The 18,659-nt window shown below is 39.8% G+C and overlaps 1 protein-coding gene across 2 annotated transcripts in view; it reads right to left on the reverse strand.

The window, feature by feature from the left end:
• The window catches only part of htr4 (5-hydroxytryptamine receptor 4), a 201,453-nt gene extending 198,861 nt beyond the window's left edge, over positions 1–2,592 (reverse strand). For both annotated transcript variants that reach the window (XM_031317115.2, XM_031317118.2), the window contains exon 1: positions 2,070–2,592. The gene's annotated coding sequence lies outside the window, so the exon portion shown is untranslated. The remainder of the gene's footprint in view (positions 1–2,069) is intronic.
• Between the last annotated feature and the right edge of the window lie 16,067 nt (positions 2,593–18,659).

Consider the following 18,659-nt stretch of genomic DNA (forward strand, 5'->3'; position numbering starts at 1 on the left):
TAAGAGTATAATTTAGGCTGAAGAAAATGAACTGTGGGCTTGATCCCACCTGCTCTCAAGGCAACAAAGTGGACTAGACTCTATGGCTCAAAAAACTAAAAGAATAATCCTTAAAGGCTTATTTCAAAAGCCAGCACAAACACAGCCACAGTCCACATGCAAACACTGGTGCACAAACATATGTATGCACAATCATGCACGGATTCAAGGCAATAACTGGTTAAAATGCAAAGAACACACACTCATTAATACAATACAGACCATCCAAAAATACAAAACCACCACTTGAGCTCTACAATAAAGCCCTGTCATAGTGGGGGGTCTCCCCCAGGGTTATTTTGAGTATCAAACTTCATTTCCTGTATTCGGATACACTTTTATGCACCAATTTACGGTGGAAATACCTTTATTTAGCCTATGCGAAGAAGAAAAACACAGATGACAATTCAAAATGTATTAAAAATATAATAGAAAGTATGTTGTTACGTGTCATTGGACATTTTTAAGTGGGTATATGGAAATCCTGGAGCTTTCTTAGTGGGTATACTGCATATACCTGCGTATCACGTAGACTACACCACTGGGATGACACATTGTACCTGCACCTTTGATCCAGGCACGTTGATTCCCTCCATGTCTGTATCATAAATATTACGTAACCATAATAAGCAAAGCCGAGTCGAGTACAAGTGAAGTGTATTCGTTATCACATGAATACATTTTAGAACAGTTTTTGCGACTGGCAATTTGTCAAACATTGAATATCAAGCAATGACATGGAATAATCTGCAGCTGTCCGTTTGTGATACTGTACAGCATTTAAAATGTTTTACAACTGAAAGAGATGAAAGAAGGAATCTGACAATGGAGTGCATTCAATAGAGTTCAATTGGCCTATCAAATCTAGAATGTAGCGGCCAGAAACCCATTGAGAATTCTACATATTCCTTCCTCAAAAACATAAACATGCAAAAGTCTTAAAATCCTTGCAGCTTTTAAAAAACAATCCGCACTATGTTTCATTTGCATGACATAAGTGATTTTGTTAAAGTAGACATTGTCAGAGTCTCTTTTAATAGTGGTAATGTCAGATTAGGATAGAAAGGTATTATTTAATTTAAACTCTGTTACAAAACAACTAGGGACCTTGCACAACAGCACATTGGTGATAAAACGGTACATATCCATTTAAAGGAGCACAAATGAGTTAAAAACCAATTAAAAAGTCAAGTACCAGGCGCAGTTAGTTGCTGTTACTCTCAAATGAAAACCACAGAATTACCATAACTCCCAACAATGCAGCAATATGACTTTCCATCAGTGGCTGGTCATTAAAGGATCCAGCGGGTCGCTTCAAGACTCCTGCTTCACACGCTTAACACGTGACAGCTGACAGTCGATACGCTGTGTGGATCTATAGGCCACCTTATCGATACATTACTAATCGGAACAAAATCGACAGGCCAGCACCCTCACACCCCCGAAATCTCATGTATGGAAAACTAGAATGCACACTTAAACAGATCGATATGAAGCGAGGAAATGGGAGTTTATAGCCTACCAGTGGAGGTCAAAAGACCAACCCCATTTAAAAAACGATAGGCTACAATATTACTTTTATATCTTTAAACTGACGGTGAAAGCACACTTGGGTAACTAGAATCTGCTATTTAACGTTATGGGATGCAATTGAAGATATACAAATACCATCACAAGAAGCCTTACTATTATCCTGCCCTGACGTTACCACCATGAGTTCCTAAAACAATATCATAATTTCCGTTTTAGAATGAACTTGCTTACTTAGAGCAAATGTGATATATGAATGTAATGTTAAATTGCATTGTTAACTATTTGGGGATTCCAAATACCTCCAAGGTGACTTTAAGCTCACACGTGAGTATCACAAACTTTAAATGACAAATTAGGATTGATTTTATGATTTGAGGAAGGTCGCTCTTCCTCGGGCTTGTCAGCGTCACCTCATCCCCAGAGATCAGCCGCTCACACTGGACACATGCGCGCGCTATAGGCTGATTATTGCGATAATAAACAGGATTTTAACTCACCATTTCCTAGTGGAGACGCCGGGTCCTGGAAGCATGTCACGACACTAAATCCCCACGAGCCACAATCACATAGTTCTTCGGTCCGAGCTCAGCGCCCAAACTAATAACTCAACCTTAAAAGAGAAAGTAACAGCAGACCGAGGTGGTGTCTGGCGCTCAGGAGTCTTCTGGAGGGGGGTTGGGGGTGGGATGATACGCAGAGCGCAGCGGATACAAGTGGGAAGGTGGAGAAGTGTCCGTGCGCAAAGAGCAGCAAGGGGCAACTGGCGGCGCGCGCCTAGTGCCTCCGCGGAGAGTCCGTGGGGAGAGAGAGAGAGAGAGAGAGAGAGAGAGAGAGAGAGAGAGAGCGAGAGAGACGGGGAAAGTGCAGAGGAAGCTCGTGGAGAGCCCGGAGAAAGTTCGTATAGAGGAGAAGAGACGCCGGAGATATTTGGAGTGTGAGCAGCCTGAGAGGAGTCAGCAGCGGAGATGTTACGCTCTGCCTGAACTCAGAGCGGACATTAACCCGCTCTGGTCTAGTCCCTCCTCTTCAGCCCTGAAGTGAAGGAAGCATCGGTCCATATCTCTCTCTCTCTCTCTCTCTCTCTCTCTCTCTCTCTCTCTCTCTGTGTTCTGTCATTGTCACTCTACACCTGTCTCTACACTTCATGGTTATGTCGCTGCATATACAGCTGCATATGTGCGCGCTGGAGTGAAAGTACAATGCCATTCTGTAGGTCATATAGGCACTGCTGTGATGTTCTTTTCGGTTCGGCATTAAAAAAAGAGAAGAAAAGACAAGACCTATTTTTTTTCCTAGGATGAATGATCTTGCCCTATAACTTTCATCCTTGAATGGAAATACCTATACATATCACCTTAAGGTCAAAGATGATATTTGTGGCTTTGTTGATTCATAGCTATGCCGTCCATTTTTCATTTGACCATTTATTCATTTAGCTGAGTTATAGGAGAATAGATTGACAATAAATAAGGATGTGAGAGACTTGCAGCATGTGCTTTAGGGTCACCAAAGCTAGAGCTGATATTTTCAACTATATCTCTGGTAATAGATGATATTTTGTGCAAAGAAACATTACCCATTCATTCAATTTGTCACACATTTCTGTATTTTATTTTGAAAATTCAGAGATTGATTACTCATCAAATCATTTTCAGGTTTGGAGAGGAGAATACATTATCAACATCTGGCACATCTCAGGACAACATTGCAACACGGTCTCACGGCAGTTAGTGAAATTGTCACATTATTTTTCATCTATTGATTCGTGTACAACAACACGTTTATCTAGTGTTTTTCGTGGTGGACAGCACGAAATGGGAACCATCTATACGGAGGTTGGGTTTAGGAAAAGATTAACGGGGCCTCCGGGGTGAAAGTCCTGTATTGTTTGACCCATCCACCACCCCAACCAATCTCATTACGCGGATTTTCGGCATTTCATACTACTCGCTATCGTAGTCGTGCTGTGATCACGACATATGCTTCCCATTGAAATACATTAGTTTACATTTTCGCGCTGGCCACCACGAAAAAAACGACAAAAACGTCCCCTTGAACACAAATCAATAGATTAAATAACGTGACCATTTCACAAACTGCTGTGAGACTGGGTTGCTCAGGAAGTAGCTAGGCAGATCAGATTCCCTCTTCTTTTAACCCTCCTGTTTAAAAAAAAAAAAAAAGTTTCCGCATCAGAAATTTGGGTCTCTTTCAACCAAATTGCCCCAAAAACAATAGTTACATCGCAGGTCAAATTTAGGATCAGTTCACTACTTTATAATTGAATTTTGGGTGTTTTATTTAATTTTTATAGCATTTGAAAAAAACATGAAAACTATGAAGTTTAGTCACTAAACTGTGACAGTCTGTGATTATCCACTAAATTGTAACTATTTGTCAAAATAGTTCATAATTTCAGATTTTTTGAAGTCAAAAATGAGGTATAATTTCATATAAATGAGGTTTTATTGATTATGAATTCCAAAAAAAGTGTAAAACTAGCAGTAATAGGTTGATGTTAGTGGTGAATCCGGTGGAAAAAAAGCGCAAAAAAGGGAATCTTGAAAAAAACAATTGCCTGAAACATAAAAAAAGTGTGATTTTCATTTTTTTACCTGGGAGTACAAGAATTTGCATGCGTTTACACCGGTTTTAAAGCAGATGGTCTCTTTCCACATCCGCCTATAATCTCGAAGAGAAACACAGGAACTTGTGTGGATAAAAAGCATTGCTGCAATGCCCTCTATATGCTGATTGTGTTTTACTTCTGACCACACCCAGCTGTGATGTAGTGTAGCACCTTAGGTGCAATGTGACATGTTACAGTAAATCAAAAAATCTAAAATTTTAAAAACAGAACCAAAAGAGTCTTTAATGAGGCAGTTTGCCAGTCGCAGGTGCACGAAGCGAACCAGGTCCGTCCCCCACTGTTAAAAATGAACAAGTCCCATGCTGCTAATATTCAGTTATTTTATAACAAGACTAGCTATGGCCTCATCATACTTCAACTCCTACAGTGAGCTTGGTGCAGAAAGAAACGTGGAAAAACAGAGATCAGTAAAGATGATTTCTGAGCAAGTATAATGATGCTAACACTTCCACGAATTCCATTTTATGTAAAGCCGTGAGTAGATAAATGTGGGATGTTTACAACCTGTTCATCATTAGAAACAGCTCTGGTGTTGAACTCCTGCTCTCCCTCTTTCATCTCCGAGTCATGTGTTCTCTTTTCCTGAAATGATCTGATCTCTATTTGTTTCTCTCCCTCCTTGCTTTTGAGATTCTGTCTTCCTCTTCATTCCATTAGTCACTTCCCTTCTAGGTATACTTTATCCGGGCCAGTTGGTAACGTTTTAGTTTGAGCAGTCACTATAATTCTGCCCTGGGCCATGCAATGCCATTTTGAATGCTTGAATGCAACAGTAACATGCATCATTTCCCTGAGTTTTTTTTGTTCTTCAGGTTTAGTCTGTGGTATCTGAGACTAATGCAAATCAGTGTTGAAAATATGATCTCGAGGCCACGAGCACACATCATTCTTTCATTTTATTTTTGTGAAACACCAATTACAAGTTTCACAGCAGTTGTGTGTGACAAATTATTTTTCCATCTTAAGGCCACACTGTAATTTTAAGAGTGACAAAAACAAACCAATGGCACATTAAAGTTCCCTTGGATTTTGTCAAAATTCATTCAGTGGTGTCGGATGCATGACGATTGGACGGGTGGCCCAAGGCTGATCTATTGTCCCACCCATGATGTATTCATCAGAGACAGCCACCACTGACGAGAACAGTGAAGACGCTACAAACCTCCTCTCACTCCGAGTCACAGTCTGGTCTATATGACAAAAATTAATGTCCACATTTTAGGAATTTAAGTTGGAATTTGCTCTAACACAGGGGCCTTCAATGTTTTTTAAGCCAAGGACCCCTTAACTGAAAGAGAGATGGAGCAGGGATCCCAACTACATATACTGTATAAAATGAAGTTGCATAATAAACTGGGCCTACAATAGCATATAGGGCAGCCTAAAGTCTTTAAACATACCTTTTCTGCATAGAATACTAAGCTATTAGAACAATAATTGTTGGCATGATTTTATAAATCATGTTTTAATGTTAAACATACATGTGACACAGTGAATCCTTAGGATGAACTGTGTATGTGCATGGTCTTAGTGACTACCTTACCTATAGGCCAGTAAGGAGTGGGGATTTATATTTGCTAATAATATGTTGGATTCATGTTAAGACTTTATATATTTTTTTTAAAAACTTAAAAAAAATGAACAATAATTTGGAGGCCCCTGTTGAAGATCCCTGCTCTAACACATGCGCAAGGTGATTAAAATAAATATGCACTGTAACGGTTTAAAGAGAGTTTACCTGTATTCCTACAGATGACGTTAAAGCAGCGTTTACAGACTGTCTCTGCATCTCCGTCTGTCTCCCTCTTCTGCAGATCATTTCTACGTGACTCATCCTAATCATCCTAATCAGCCATTAACGAGCTTCTCAAAAAGCTTAGAAAACCAATCCATGATTCTTTTTGACTGAGTTAATTTGATAATTCAGTCAAGAGGAGACTTCATGAAAGCAGTCCGACTCCTACATAAGTGAATTTGAACAGCGATAAGGAGAATTACTTTTACTGGTTGTGTTTCTAAAAATAGCTTTATAGACTTGGTTTACCGTTATTTCTGTGCTGTTTTTGAACGTCATCTTGTCATTAAACCTCTTTTAAATTTGATCTTATGCCCAGATAATGTCAATTTCTTTGCTAGCCAACCACAGTATCTTGTTTACAATTACTGTCCTTGTTACTAAGCTTTAGACCTCGGCAATGGCGCCAACTGTGCTTTTTAGGAGAGTTGTGTGTGAGCTACAGAGTCTCTGCTTCTGTTAAAAACTTTCATAGAATTTTCCAAATCTCTAATTCATTTGTGAATAAAAAGCACAAATTAATTTCAGTCATGTGGAGGATAAGAGGATACCTGAACTTTAATAAAATACAGTTTAATATTTTAACGTAAGAAGACAGTATTACTGTGCAGTACTTTGCAATCTCATCCACAATGTGTTATCTGTTATGAATGTTTCAATAAAAAGCTACACAGGGTTTAGCGAGTAGGATGTAAGGGGGAAATTCCGTGTAGGGAGGTTGGTCGGGGTGGTGGATGGGTCAAACACAGGACTTTCACCCGGGAGACCGGGGTTTGTGTCCCGCGTGTGTCTTTAACCGTCCCGTTAATGCCGCGTGTCACGGAAGCCGCTTTCTTCTTTAACCGGCCCGTTATTCCCGCCTGTCAGGAAGCGTAAGCCCACCCACGACCTTTTCCTAAACCCAACCGTCCCGTTCTTCCCGCGAGTCACGGAAACGTAAGCCCACCCACGACCTTTACCTAAACTCAACTGTCCTGTTCTTGCGAGTCATGGAAACGTAAGCCAACCCATGAGCATTTCCTTAACCTAACTGCGTCAAAAGTCCCGACCAAGCGCGCTAGTTAAAGCACATTATATGACGCTAAAGGAGACTTTTAGCGTCAATAACAACAACAAAGGCACCTGACCAAGCGTCCGTATTTTACGAGATGGGAGTGAGAATGTGTTGAAAAGTCAGACTCATCAGGAAGGTCTATTGCTGTTTAAAACACACAATCATTAGTTTTAAGCATTATGTAAGATGAAGACTCACTTTCATCTCATTGTAGGCCTATAGTACGTCATGGTGTGTGTGCATTTAAGTTTGTGCTTAAAGGTGTACAGTTTTTGGACTCCATAAAAGTCAGTCCAAAGCAAAGCATGAAACAAAAGAATAGTTACACACGTGTGCCAGCTTTCTATTTTGTTTTATAGTTCTCTAAGTGCTGCAAACACTCTTGCAACATAAACAAGTATTAGTACTATGACCAGTTTTACAAGATACAAATTACATTTCCAAGCCAAACACACAAAAACGCAAAATTGCCAAATTGGCTAGTAACTTTACAATGTTACCAGCTACCAGCATTTGGCTGGTTGGTGGGTGTCAATTTAAAGCCCGGCTTATACGTATAGGTTGTCTGTACTTTTATTGTATGTCTGTATTACATCTCTATGTTCAGGTCCCCAAGAGAGACACTCAGAGTGTGCTCCTAATGGGGATCCTTAAATAAACTAAATTAAAGTGTTTGCATACGTTATTAATTGTATCACATTCTGTCTCTCTGTCCCTCCCTCCAGCCACATTCCCACTTTCCTCGTCCACTGCCATTCTCTTCCTATCCACCAGATGTCCTCTGACTTTTTCTCCTGTCCCAGGTATCTCACTCCTACATCCTGCCCCTCCCTCGTGCCCTGCAATAACCCCTTCCCCTCCAGTCCCAGCCACCTAACCTTCTCCACCCATTGCTCACTTGCTCCCACTTACCTCATCAGCCCTGCAGATATTTAACCAGCCCCTTTTCCAATCACTCCTTAACAGATCATCAATGTTCCCCTGTGCTTTCTACCTTTGCTTTCACACCACCAGAACTTGAATCTTACCCTGACTCCAACGCTGTACCTGAACCTGCCTTTCTACCTTCACCTGCCAGTAAGCCTTCACCTTCATTTTTCATAAATTTCATATATTATTTAACGGTATCATTCTGTTTGCATTTAGGTCCTATCCCCTTTTGCCTGGCACTTACCCACTGTGACAATCTTTATTAGCATAAACTGGTAGCCTAACTAGTTATGCTAAAGTGTTAATGTAGTGATGTTTACTCTCTGTAATAAAAAAGCCTTATTGGAATACATTACTATCCTTCTATGAACTAATTATTCATGTGTTATTGTTGGCAAGCACAAACCATTAAGTCCAAGGACGGAGCTTGTGTCTGTGCTTATCATATTAAAGATAGCAGCTGCAGGTTCTCTGATTAACAATGAGTTACAGTCTCCCCGTACAGGGGAGGCGTTTTGATGCACTGAATATAAACTACCTGTATGACAAAGTTCTTTATGCACTCAGTCTGAGACTTAATCGAAGGTTGGCTGTTGCCTACTTGCAAGTGTGACATTAAAATTTAAGACACTCTCTTGTTTGAGCTTTTATTCACAGAAACCAGGACCATTTAACAACTAAATATAGTTATGCTAAATGGAAGATTAATTGCAGAAGTGTTAGCTAGTTATGCTAAAGTGTTTGCATGGAAGATTAGCTGCTAACCTTTTGAGCTTGTAATGCCAAAAGGTTAGCCTGGAAACTGCTAACTATGCTTAAACGAAAGCTTGATCTGCTTAAGTGTTGACATGCTGAAGCGTTAGCGTGGTAAATATTTCCTTATTAGGCCCATGCTAGTATGGAACGGCTAACAATGTATCAGTGATGCTTGCTTGGGTTGGCATTTGTTTTCATTTAAATAAATGTTTTGAGCAGTAGGTGTGTGGACTGCTGTGAGTACAGATGCTTCCTCCTAACTTTGGATGTTGGGTTTGTGCTGGCGTCACAGGCCCGTAAACTAAACTCGCTGAGGATAAATAGCATCATGTTACATCCTAACTACCAAAGTACGAGGTGCATTAGAAGTTGGAATAGAGATGCAGAGAGAGCGCGACCAGACTTTCATCTTTCCCAATATTCTTTCCCCCAAATTGTTCTGGGCTCGTTGGATCTCTGTGGTCTGGTGTAATGGCTTTGCTTGATGAGCTTTCACCATTTTCCTTCTGTCCTCCATTTCACAAAATGATATGTGTGTGTGTTTTTTTTAACCAAATCTTACTTTAGTTCACTGGCATCATGTCCCAGTTATTAGTTGTCAAAGTCCACTTGTAATGTGGATCAGTCTCATTTTTCAGAGGACACTTTGCAATTTTAAAGTAGTTTCTACAGGCAAATAACACAAAACTATGAAATAACCTGTTTGTCCTATATTTGTGGGACCTAAGGACAACCTGTTTGTCCCCAAATAATTTGAACCTCCAACCTGTGTGCCTGCTGACCTTCCAGCTGTGCATCCTTGAATTATTTCGGCTTAGCAGGTGTACCAGGTTGCGTACTGTACAAACCTTTGGCAGCCTATGGATGGGCAGTAATGAGTTTTGTTTTAGCTATCAGAGTATTTAACATGCACAGGACTATTGCACAATATATTCTTATATTTCTAGTGCAATATTATGTTATTGATTAACATTATGCTGACAAATGAGTCTGAAAATAACTGTTTAACATATGCATTAACAAAAAGGAGTGTTTACTCAGCTGCAGCCCCAAGGACACATTGGATTCCTTTTATTCTCAAAGTGCAATTAAGGTACAGGAATATATGAGGTTAACGGAGGAGCATCTAATACATCTACAAAAGTACAGGTACCCTCAATAAAGACGGACAACATATTCATTGTGAAAGGACAGTGCAAGGCATTAGACAGCAGACACTGCATTCATTACATTTAGGCTCTGTTTGTTCAGTGTTCATGTTTACAACCTGGATTGATTTTAAGGCTGTAAGTAAAAGCAAATGCTTAAGCATACATAACCTCCCCTTATCCAACCTCTTTTCTAACTCTTCTTTGAATACATATTCTCATAAAAGCCAAACAATGAAGTGATGAGCACAAACAATGGGGCAAAGTAACTTCTTTCTGTGTTATTTGTACTTTTCAGGGGAACAAACCTGCCAATACCATGAAAGAAAACAATTAGGTCTGGTACACTTTTTGTGTTACTTGGCACAGTCTAACCTATTTTCTATACAATACAGGAGTTAAATGAACTATAGCCTACTGTGTCTTTGGAGAAGGGAGTGCAGTGAGCTAGCAGGAGGTTGGCTTTTATAACTTTAGTCTAACCAGTCTGAGGAGATGAGGCTGAATAGTTAAATCGTGTTTTGACAGTGCAACATCTGTAGCTTCTGTCTCTGAACCACTCTGCTGCTATCAGTAGGAACTACATCTTTATCAGTGAAAGGAACAAAGTTGTTTGAAGCTGTCGTTACTTTGGGGCCCAGTCTCATTTCAAATTGTTTCTTTTGGCAGCTTAGAATGATTTGAACTTCGATGGCACCATAGTAACAGCAATGACATGCCTGAAAATGTCAGCCTTTTTTGAAAGAACTGCATCACAACTCATTAGGGTGGAAATGTAATACAAATCCACAAAAGTGAAATATTCAAACTCTTACTTTATAACACGGCAAAACGAAACCATTCCCTCATTCACTCACTCACTCACTATTCCCTATATAGGTGTTTATTAAGTAGTGAATATATAGGGAATGACCAAACGAGATTTCACTGAAAACATCGTTGCGTCAGGAGATGCGTCGGTTATTTGTGTGACAGAGGCGGGCGTGCCCAGCATCATGTAAACAAACCGAAACAAAAATACTTCTAATACGTCGCTGAAACAAACCAAGCACTCAGAGGAGGAAAGTAAAAGGATGTATATATGTTGCATGTTACATTTCACTGTTTAGAAACGAAAGTGCGCTCCTTTTTTTTGTCTTTTCAGTTTTCGCGGGTGCTTCTGCTTTTTCTTCTCCGCCGGTAAAACAAGACCGCGTTGCATTGTGGTATACGTGAGTAAAATGTAGGGAACATCGTATGTACACTCAAATTAGCAGTGCATTGTGGGTATTTTGTAGTGGGACTATAAAGTGAATAAAATTAACCGAGGAGAATTCGAACACCACTACTTCTCAAGTGCCACAACAGCAGATATTTTTGAGATTATTTTGGATATTTGACTAATTTCTGTTGGATAGCTTACAAATATTTTTTGATCTTTTCCTGTCACTTTTTTTTCAGGCAAAATTTGTCAGATTTTACTAATTTTTCAGATTTTACTATTTGGATATTTTACAAATTTTTGTCATATTTTACTAATATTTTTTGGGACATTTACTGGCATTTTGTTAGATATTTTACTAAATTTTTTGATCACAAAATATAATTAATATGTTCCCCAAAATATATGTGCATGCCCAATATTCTGAGCAACTGATGTAAACTGCTAACTTTTCTTGTCTTAAGGTAGTCAGTTATTTGTGAAGGAGTAGAGATAGTTTGATGACCGCAGGTGCTGCATGTAAAGCCAACTCGAGATCAGAGTCAGAACTTCAAAGTCTGCATGGTACTCTGATCCAAAATATTAGACAGCTTCTTCTGGCAGCTTGCCCATGTGGAGCATTTAATATATCTGGGCTTAGGCCTATATCATCGTCAGTAGTAGCATGCTACTGGTGGTCTTGCCGTGGGATTAACTGTACTAATAAAACTGTAGAAACATTGCGGCCAAACCGCTGTGAAAGCTCCCCGAACGTCATTTATTAGAGTCTGGTTGTTACTCCTGTCCACGGCAGTCTCCTCCACTCCATATCTTCATAACGGAGCTAACCGGAGCTGACTGGAGAGCTACCACTAATCGGAGCTAATCGTTGCTAACGGAGCCTTCAGTTCTTCGTGCCTGTATCCATTAACTGTATTTATTGACTCAAGCCTGAATAAAACCCTTAATTTGATTAAATTGGCTGTAATGTTAAACTACAACTCAGAGTTGTTTGAATGACAGAAATCTGCTCAGATGAGATCTTAATGAGTGCAGCAGGACATGTTAAGGATCCCCAACGGGTATTTTATCTGCTGAACCGTTAACAATACAAACAAAACGTGACGAAGCGTTGCTTTTTGACGTGCTAGGAGTGAGAATGTGTTTCTTTGACATGTTGATTATTTGGCCTTTTGTGCGCTGTTGTTCACAGTATTTGAAGTGAAGGTTTTCTATTCCAACGTGGAGTTTGGTGACAAAAGTGATTTTATTATCAAAAGATATGAGTTAGTGACCATGTAGCTAATGCATTTAAGTAAAATGGTATGGTTAAATTATTTGCACAAAAACTGTATTTCACTCACATATATATATATATATATATATATATAATTTTTTTTTTTTTTTTTACTTTCTGCTACCCCTTCCTCCATCCATCAGAGACATCATTATGCGCCTGTGAAAAAATGAAATTCATATTTGTGACCTGGCTTCCTCTCAAATAGACTTCCAGCTGATGCTGACCATGAGTGAACCCCCGGCTCTCTGTGGTTCATATCAGTGAAATGACTTAAAGCCCTGAATCTTTCAAACTGGGTCACATCTAATTCCCACCAGTTGAATTAGACTTGTGCATCATTTCAAACCGGTGGTTCTAAAGCCTTTTTTGATTTAGTCTGGTGATCTCTTAATATAAGTGAATGCCTACTAACAACCTCTGATCACAGATGGGCTTAATGGAGAGTGAATATTTCAACAAAATCCGTTTCCTTTTTAGGTTGATTCATTGTATTACGATGTGGTTTAGACAGCATTACATGTTGGAGAATAGAAAAGCAAAAGCTGAAAAATCTGCCAAGTGAATTCCATTAAATCACTTTGCCAACCTCCAAAATTATCTAACAATGGACTCCTTGGTAATTTATACATCAAGCAAGCCTAAGAGCCTTCTGCCATGCTGACATGCTCACAATTAAAATGATAACATGTTGATATTAAGGAAATCATTATCCTGAAGTCCATTACAGAAATCAGAGAAGAAAGACGCTCCTTAAGTCCAGAACTTGATTGAGAATAATGCTGTTTTTAGTATCAAAGTAATCCAGTGAAAGTTGTCTGTACATTGCAAACAGGAATTAATGGTGTCAATTTGCCAACATGGGGCTAGGGATAGTAGGGGGTTACAGTTTTGCAATGTTGCTTGAGGACAGCCCACAGTATCAGCCTTTGAAAACCCCTGTGCTAGGGAAAAGTATCATTCATCCTCTGGTCACCATGAATGGTTGCAGAGAATTTCATGTCAATCCAAGCACTAGATGTTGAGTTACTTCAGCCTAGGCTAAAGTGATGGACCCACCGACCGGCAACCGGCAAACAGACTGACACTTCCCTGAGTTAACATTTGTTTTGTATGCACTTTGTCCTGTAATGTGTGTTATGCCTCCTGGATGGTTTTGAGTGTTTAACCTATAGATTGTAAATTAGTGGACAGAGCATGTGTGACGTCACCCATTGGTTTGTGGAGATGAGTCGTCGAGTTTGCCGTTATGTGCGCAGCCATCCTGGTTGCGGATGTGACGATTTTAGACGAGAGGGAGGAGTGAGGGAGGAGCTGCTTACACTCTACGTTACGTTACACACTTTCACTGGCAATCACATCATAGCCATGCCTTAAAACACCTGCTTTATCGCCAATTTGAAAAATAAACGAGACCATAATTCAAAAAATGAACATCATTCTGTGTTGCAGAAGACTTAAAACTAGCGATTGAGACCATAAACTCATTATGAAAATGTTTACTGAGGTAATAAATCAAGTGAGAAGTGGGTCACTTTCTCATACTTCTACAGAAACTGACCTCCTTTTGCAACCGCACCCTTGCTGGAATTCAGACAGAATGCAGGTTTAAGGCACTTCCGCATTTGCAGCACTTCGCCGAACTGGATGCGTTGTCCATTAATATTAACAGTCTGTGGTTTAACCTCTGTTTGCCTTAGTAGTAGTTTTTATTGTCATTACGTTTCGTTATTAACCTACCGTTTTTAACTGTCAATTTTTACTCAGTGTTGCAATGTACAGCACCTTCTAACCATACATTTGAAAAAGCTGCTTTAAAAATAAATTTGCATTGTTAAAACGTGCCTCTGTGCCATTCATTGCAGTTGTACAGGACCATCATAGTGCACTGATGGTAGACATGCTGTTTATTTACATTTAAAACAGAAATAAGACACAGTCACCGTTTTGGCAGAGATCCTAATTCAATTCAATTTTATTTATAGTATCAAATCATAACAAGAGTTATCTCGAGACACTTTACAGATAGAGTAGGTCTAGACCAAACTCTGTAGTTTACGAAGCCCCAACTATTACAGTGGTTGCCTCAAGAGCAAGCATTAGCAGTAGCTATAGCGACAGTGGCAAGGAAAAACTCCTTTTTTTGTTAGGAAGAAACCTCGGACAGACCCAGACTCTTGGTAGGCGGTGTCTGACGGCACCAGTTGGGGGAGTGGTGAATGGTGGCAATAATAGTCATAATAAAGATAGTGGAACAGTGCTCACAATGGTAGTCGTAGTAGTTCATGTCATAGTAGGGTACAGCAGGGCGTTACGGGGTGTAGTGTGGCACAGCAGCCTGGGTGGACGCGGTTGGACGCGGCAGGACGCAGTCGGACACTGCGGGGAATCGCAGAGCGTAGCAGGGTGTAGTAAGTCCATAGCGTCAGCTGCACCCTGGACCCCGGTGTAGGTGCCACCCAATTCCAAGGCGATGTTCTGGGTGAAGAAGAAGCAAAGGGACTCCGGGGAGAAAACTCCCCAGAGCTAGGTTAGTAACAGGCATTTCTGGGACTAAGATGCACACAAAAGGAGACAAGTGAAAAGACAGAAGAGGGAGCGGCTCATTGTGTCCTTGGAAGGAGCTTCCCACAGCAGTCTAGAGTTATAATAGCATAACTAAGAGAGGCAGGCTAAAGAGAGGGGCCCTGGACCGGGCTCGTACTCTCCCCTGCCAGAACGGGCTTGTACTTCCTGCCTCCCTCTACTCTACTCTACTATGCTGCAACTCCTCACTCCCTAACTATAAGCTTTATCAAAGATGATGATTTTCAGTTTATTCTTAAATGTGGCAACGGTGTCAGCCCCCCGAACCCAAGTTGGGAGCTGGTTCCACAGGAGAGGAGCCTGATAGCTGAAGGCTCTGGCTCCCGTTCTACTTTTAGAGACTCTAGGAACCACAAGTAGCTCTGAGTTCTGGGAGCGCAGTGCTCTAGTGGGACAATAAGGTACTAAGAGCTCTTCTATGGATGATGGTGCTTGACCATTTAGTGCTTTGTAGGTCAGGAGAAGGATTTTAAATTCAATCCTGGATTTTACAGGAAGCCAATGCAGAGAAGCTAATACAGGAGAAATGTGATCTCTTTTGTTAGTTCTTGTCAGAACACGTGCTGCGGCATTCTGGATCAGCTGGAGGGTCTTGAGGGACTTATTTGAGCAGCCTGATAGTAAAGAATTACAGTAGTCCAGCCGGGAAGTAACGAATGCATGGACTAATTTTTCTGCATCGTTTTGCGAGAGGATGTTCCTGATTTTGGCAATGTTACGAAGATGGAAGAAGGCTGTTCTTGAGGTTTGTTTTAAGTGGGCGTTAAAGGATAGATCCTGGTCAAAAAAAAAATCAACCATAGAAACACTATTTTCATGTGATTTCATGCACAGGTTGTTTTCACAACTTTTCTATAAACCCGGTCACCCTGACTAAGATGTGCATGTGGGTCTATCCACTGAAATCACAGCACATCGGCCTTTGATTTTTTTATTTTTTTATTTTTTTTTTTCCAAGCAAAAAACCCCATTTGTAGTAATTTGTGTCCGTGTCTGGTAATCTGAGTGTGGCCAGTGGATGTTTTTTGTGGAGGTGGCGCGGTGCTGGCAGAGATAACGACCGTCAGACAGGATCAGACCGCTTTGATTGCCACAGCAGAGGCTCATATCGCTTTCTTGTTCAGACTTTGGTCCAACCCCCTGCCTCTCTTCATCCTCCTCCTTAGCTTCTCTGCTGCTTGTTCTCCTTCTTTCTTGTTTTTGTTCTTATTCTTTGCTCCATTTGTAATTATTCCTCTCTGTGTGTTCTGTCTTTTTTTAAATTTATTTTTATTTTGGCTCATTTTCCGACTGTTTTATTGGCATTATTGCCTCCGAAAGCTTTTACAATACATATGTTCCTGCTATATCAAAACTATGCAGAGAGAAGCCACCTAAGACACCTTGACAAGTGCATATAGTTTTCTTCATTTGTTGACATTGATTTATGTAAATGAGACCGCAGTAAAACATTTCGATTGTTTATTAGCTACATGACCAAGGCAGGTGGAGGTGTTTTTGGTTCAGCATATTTTTTTTTTTTTTGCAGCAAAAAAGAGGCAAATTCCCTCCCCTTACACTCCAAAGGTTTCTACCCTGTCATAACATTATAAATTACATGACAATAATATACTGGTGTCTATAACGAACAGATGTGTCACTTGTTTTTCAGTTTTCTACTACACAGTGAGCAGCTATTAATGCCTTAACGTATGGTTACCATGGTTTTCAGTGTTAGTGGTGGAACTGTGGGCACTGAGCCTGGTGCATTGCATTTTTGCTCAGAATCTGATTATTCAGAGACAGACGCTTGGCCAGTTAATAATCTCCTCAATGCCAAATATTCTTTCATTTAATTTTGGTATTTTGGTTAAGCCCTGTCTATGTTCCCCTTGTTAGATGTAAATGTTTTTCACTCTTAAGTTTTCTGTCTTGTTTTCTCTGTCTCTCTTGCCTTCTCCATCTTATATCAATTCTGCAACAAGAAAGCCTTTTCTATTAACTCATTACTCAATACACGATAAAATGACTTAATGGGTAACTACTGTTTTTTTCAACCTGGATCCTATTTTCCTATATGGGTTTTTTTTTTTTTTTTTTTTCTATGACTGATGGGAACAACAATCTTTGACATTGGTCCAGTATTTAAAGCGAGATCACTGCAATCGGCAGCGGCGAAACAAGCTACAATTTAAGTTAATAGGGCAGTTGCGCAGCTTGTATTTACCTTCACAAAAGTGCTTGTTTTGCCACTTACATGCTCAGAATAATATTCTAAGTGTCGGACAACTTTATGGAAAGGATTTCTATGGAGGTCAACCTTTCTGTTAAAGAGTAAGATCCTTTTTTAAACACAAACATCTTTTTAAACTTTTATTACCAAAGATTCTTTTGTAACTTAAAATAATGTTTCCAAAATCGTTTCAGTGGTTCATCAACTCTTAACAGGGTGAACGGCACTTCTGCATTCGCTTTGCGGCTCTCTATCGGCTATTACCGCACTATGCAAGTTTGCCAGATTGGGTAGCCGATCTGTAGTTCAAATGAGACAGCGGTAATGGACAATTCCGCTTCCAACCTGTAGGGGGACCAAAGAGGAAAAGTGCTTTGGTGTTGCTTTAATTCAAAGTCGACAAAGAAAATAAAAATATGAAAAGCCGATTTTGGGTCGTCTTTCCACTTTTCCAACCATGGTTATATTTCAGTTAGCCTAATAGCTGGTTTGATTTGCATTGAGAGATGATTTTATGGAAAGTACCCCATGCCAATCTCTAGGTATGGTGAAGGGTATGTGATGATGTGGGGCTATTTTAATTCCAAAGGCCAAGGGAACTTTATCAAGATGCATAGTATCCTGGATCCATGAAATAACTGGCCTTTTAAAAATAAAGCAGCCTGCCTCTATGGGAATTTAACATAGGGGTGTACTTACTTATGTCCCCTGTATTTTAAGGAAGAACATTTATTTATTTACGATACATTATTCATTCACAAAGAGTGTGTGTGATTAATTTCACGTTTGTATCTTGTGCAGTATTTATGTGACTGTAAAAGTTAAATATTAAGCTACCAGTTTAAATCCTGGTCATCTGTGGGTCTATTTGTGTATCTGTGCATCTGTAATGTGTGATTAGCAATTCAGTTTGCGCACATATCTCTGTGTATGTGGGTGTATTAAGCGCCTGGACGCTGCTCACAAACATAATCAGCTCTTTAATCGGAGTCTCTGGGCCAAAACAAGAGGGATGTGAAAAAGCTCAGCGGTTCCCTGCTGCTACTGGGAGAAACTGTCTCATGTTTCCCATTAGTCGATTCACTAGCTATTGGATGTTTAGTTGTAATAAAAAAGTAAGAAGCGAGGGAACGAAAGCGTGGAAATGTATCTAACAGCTAGGAAAGCTTTTTGTTTTTGTGTTTTTATTTGATTTCATGTAAGCTTCTTGCTATGAAAATATGAATGTCCAGCAAGCAAACTTAAATGGATGAATCTGTTTTATGTCACCAGCTAATCGGGAAACATGAAATATTATAATACTGAAATAAACACTTAAAACAAGCTGAAATGGAAAGAAATCAGCATGGAAAATTAATGGTATGTACAGGTATCTTAATTTGCCGTAGGTTTGAAATAACTTCAGTCTTTGACATTCTGCTTCCAACCTCTTATTTATATTGAATGTATCTTTTTAATGGAAGTGCAAATGAACAAATA

Source organism: Sander lucioperca, chromosome 1, assembly GCF_008315115.2.
Source record: "Sander lucioperca isolate FBNREF2018 chromosome 1, SLUC_FBN_1.2, whole genome shotgun sequence".
Classification (NCBI taxonomy): Eukaryota; Metazoa; Chordata; class Actinopteri; order Perciformes; family Percidae; genus Sander; species Sander lucioperca.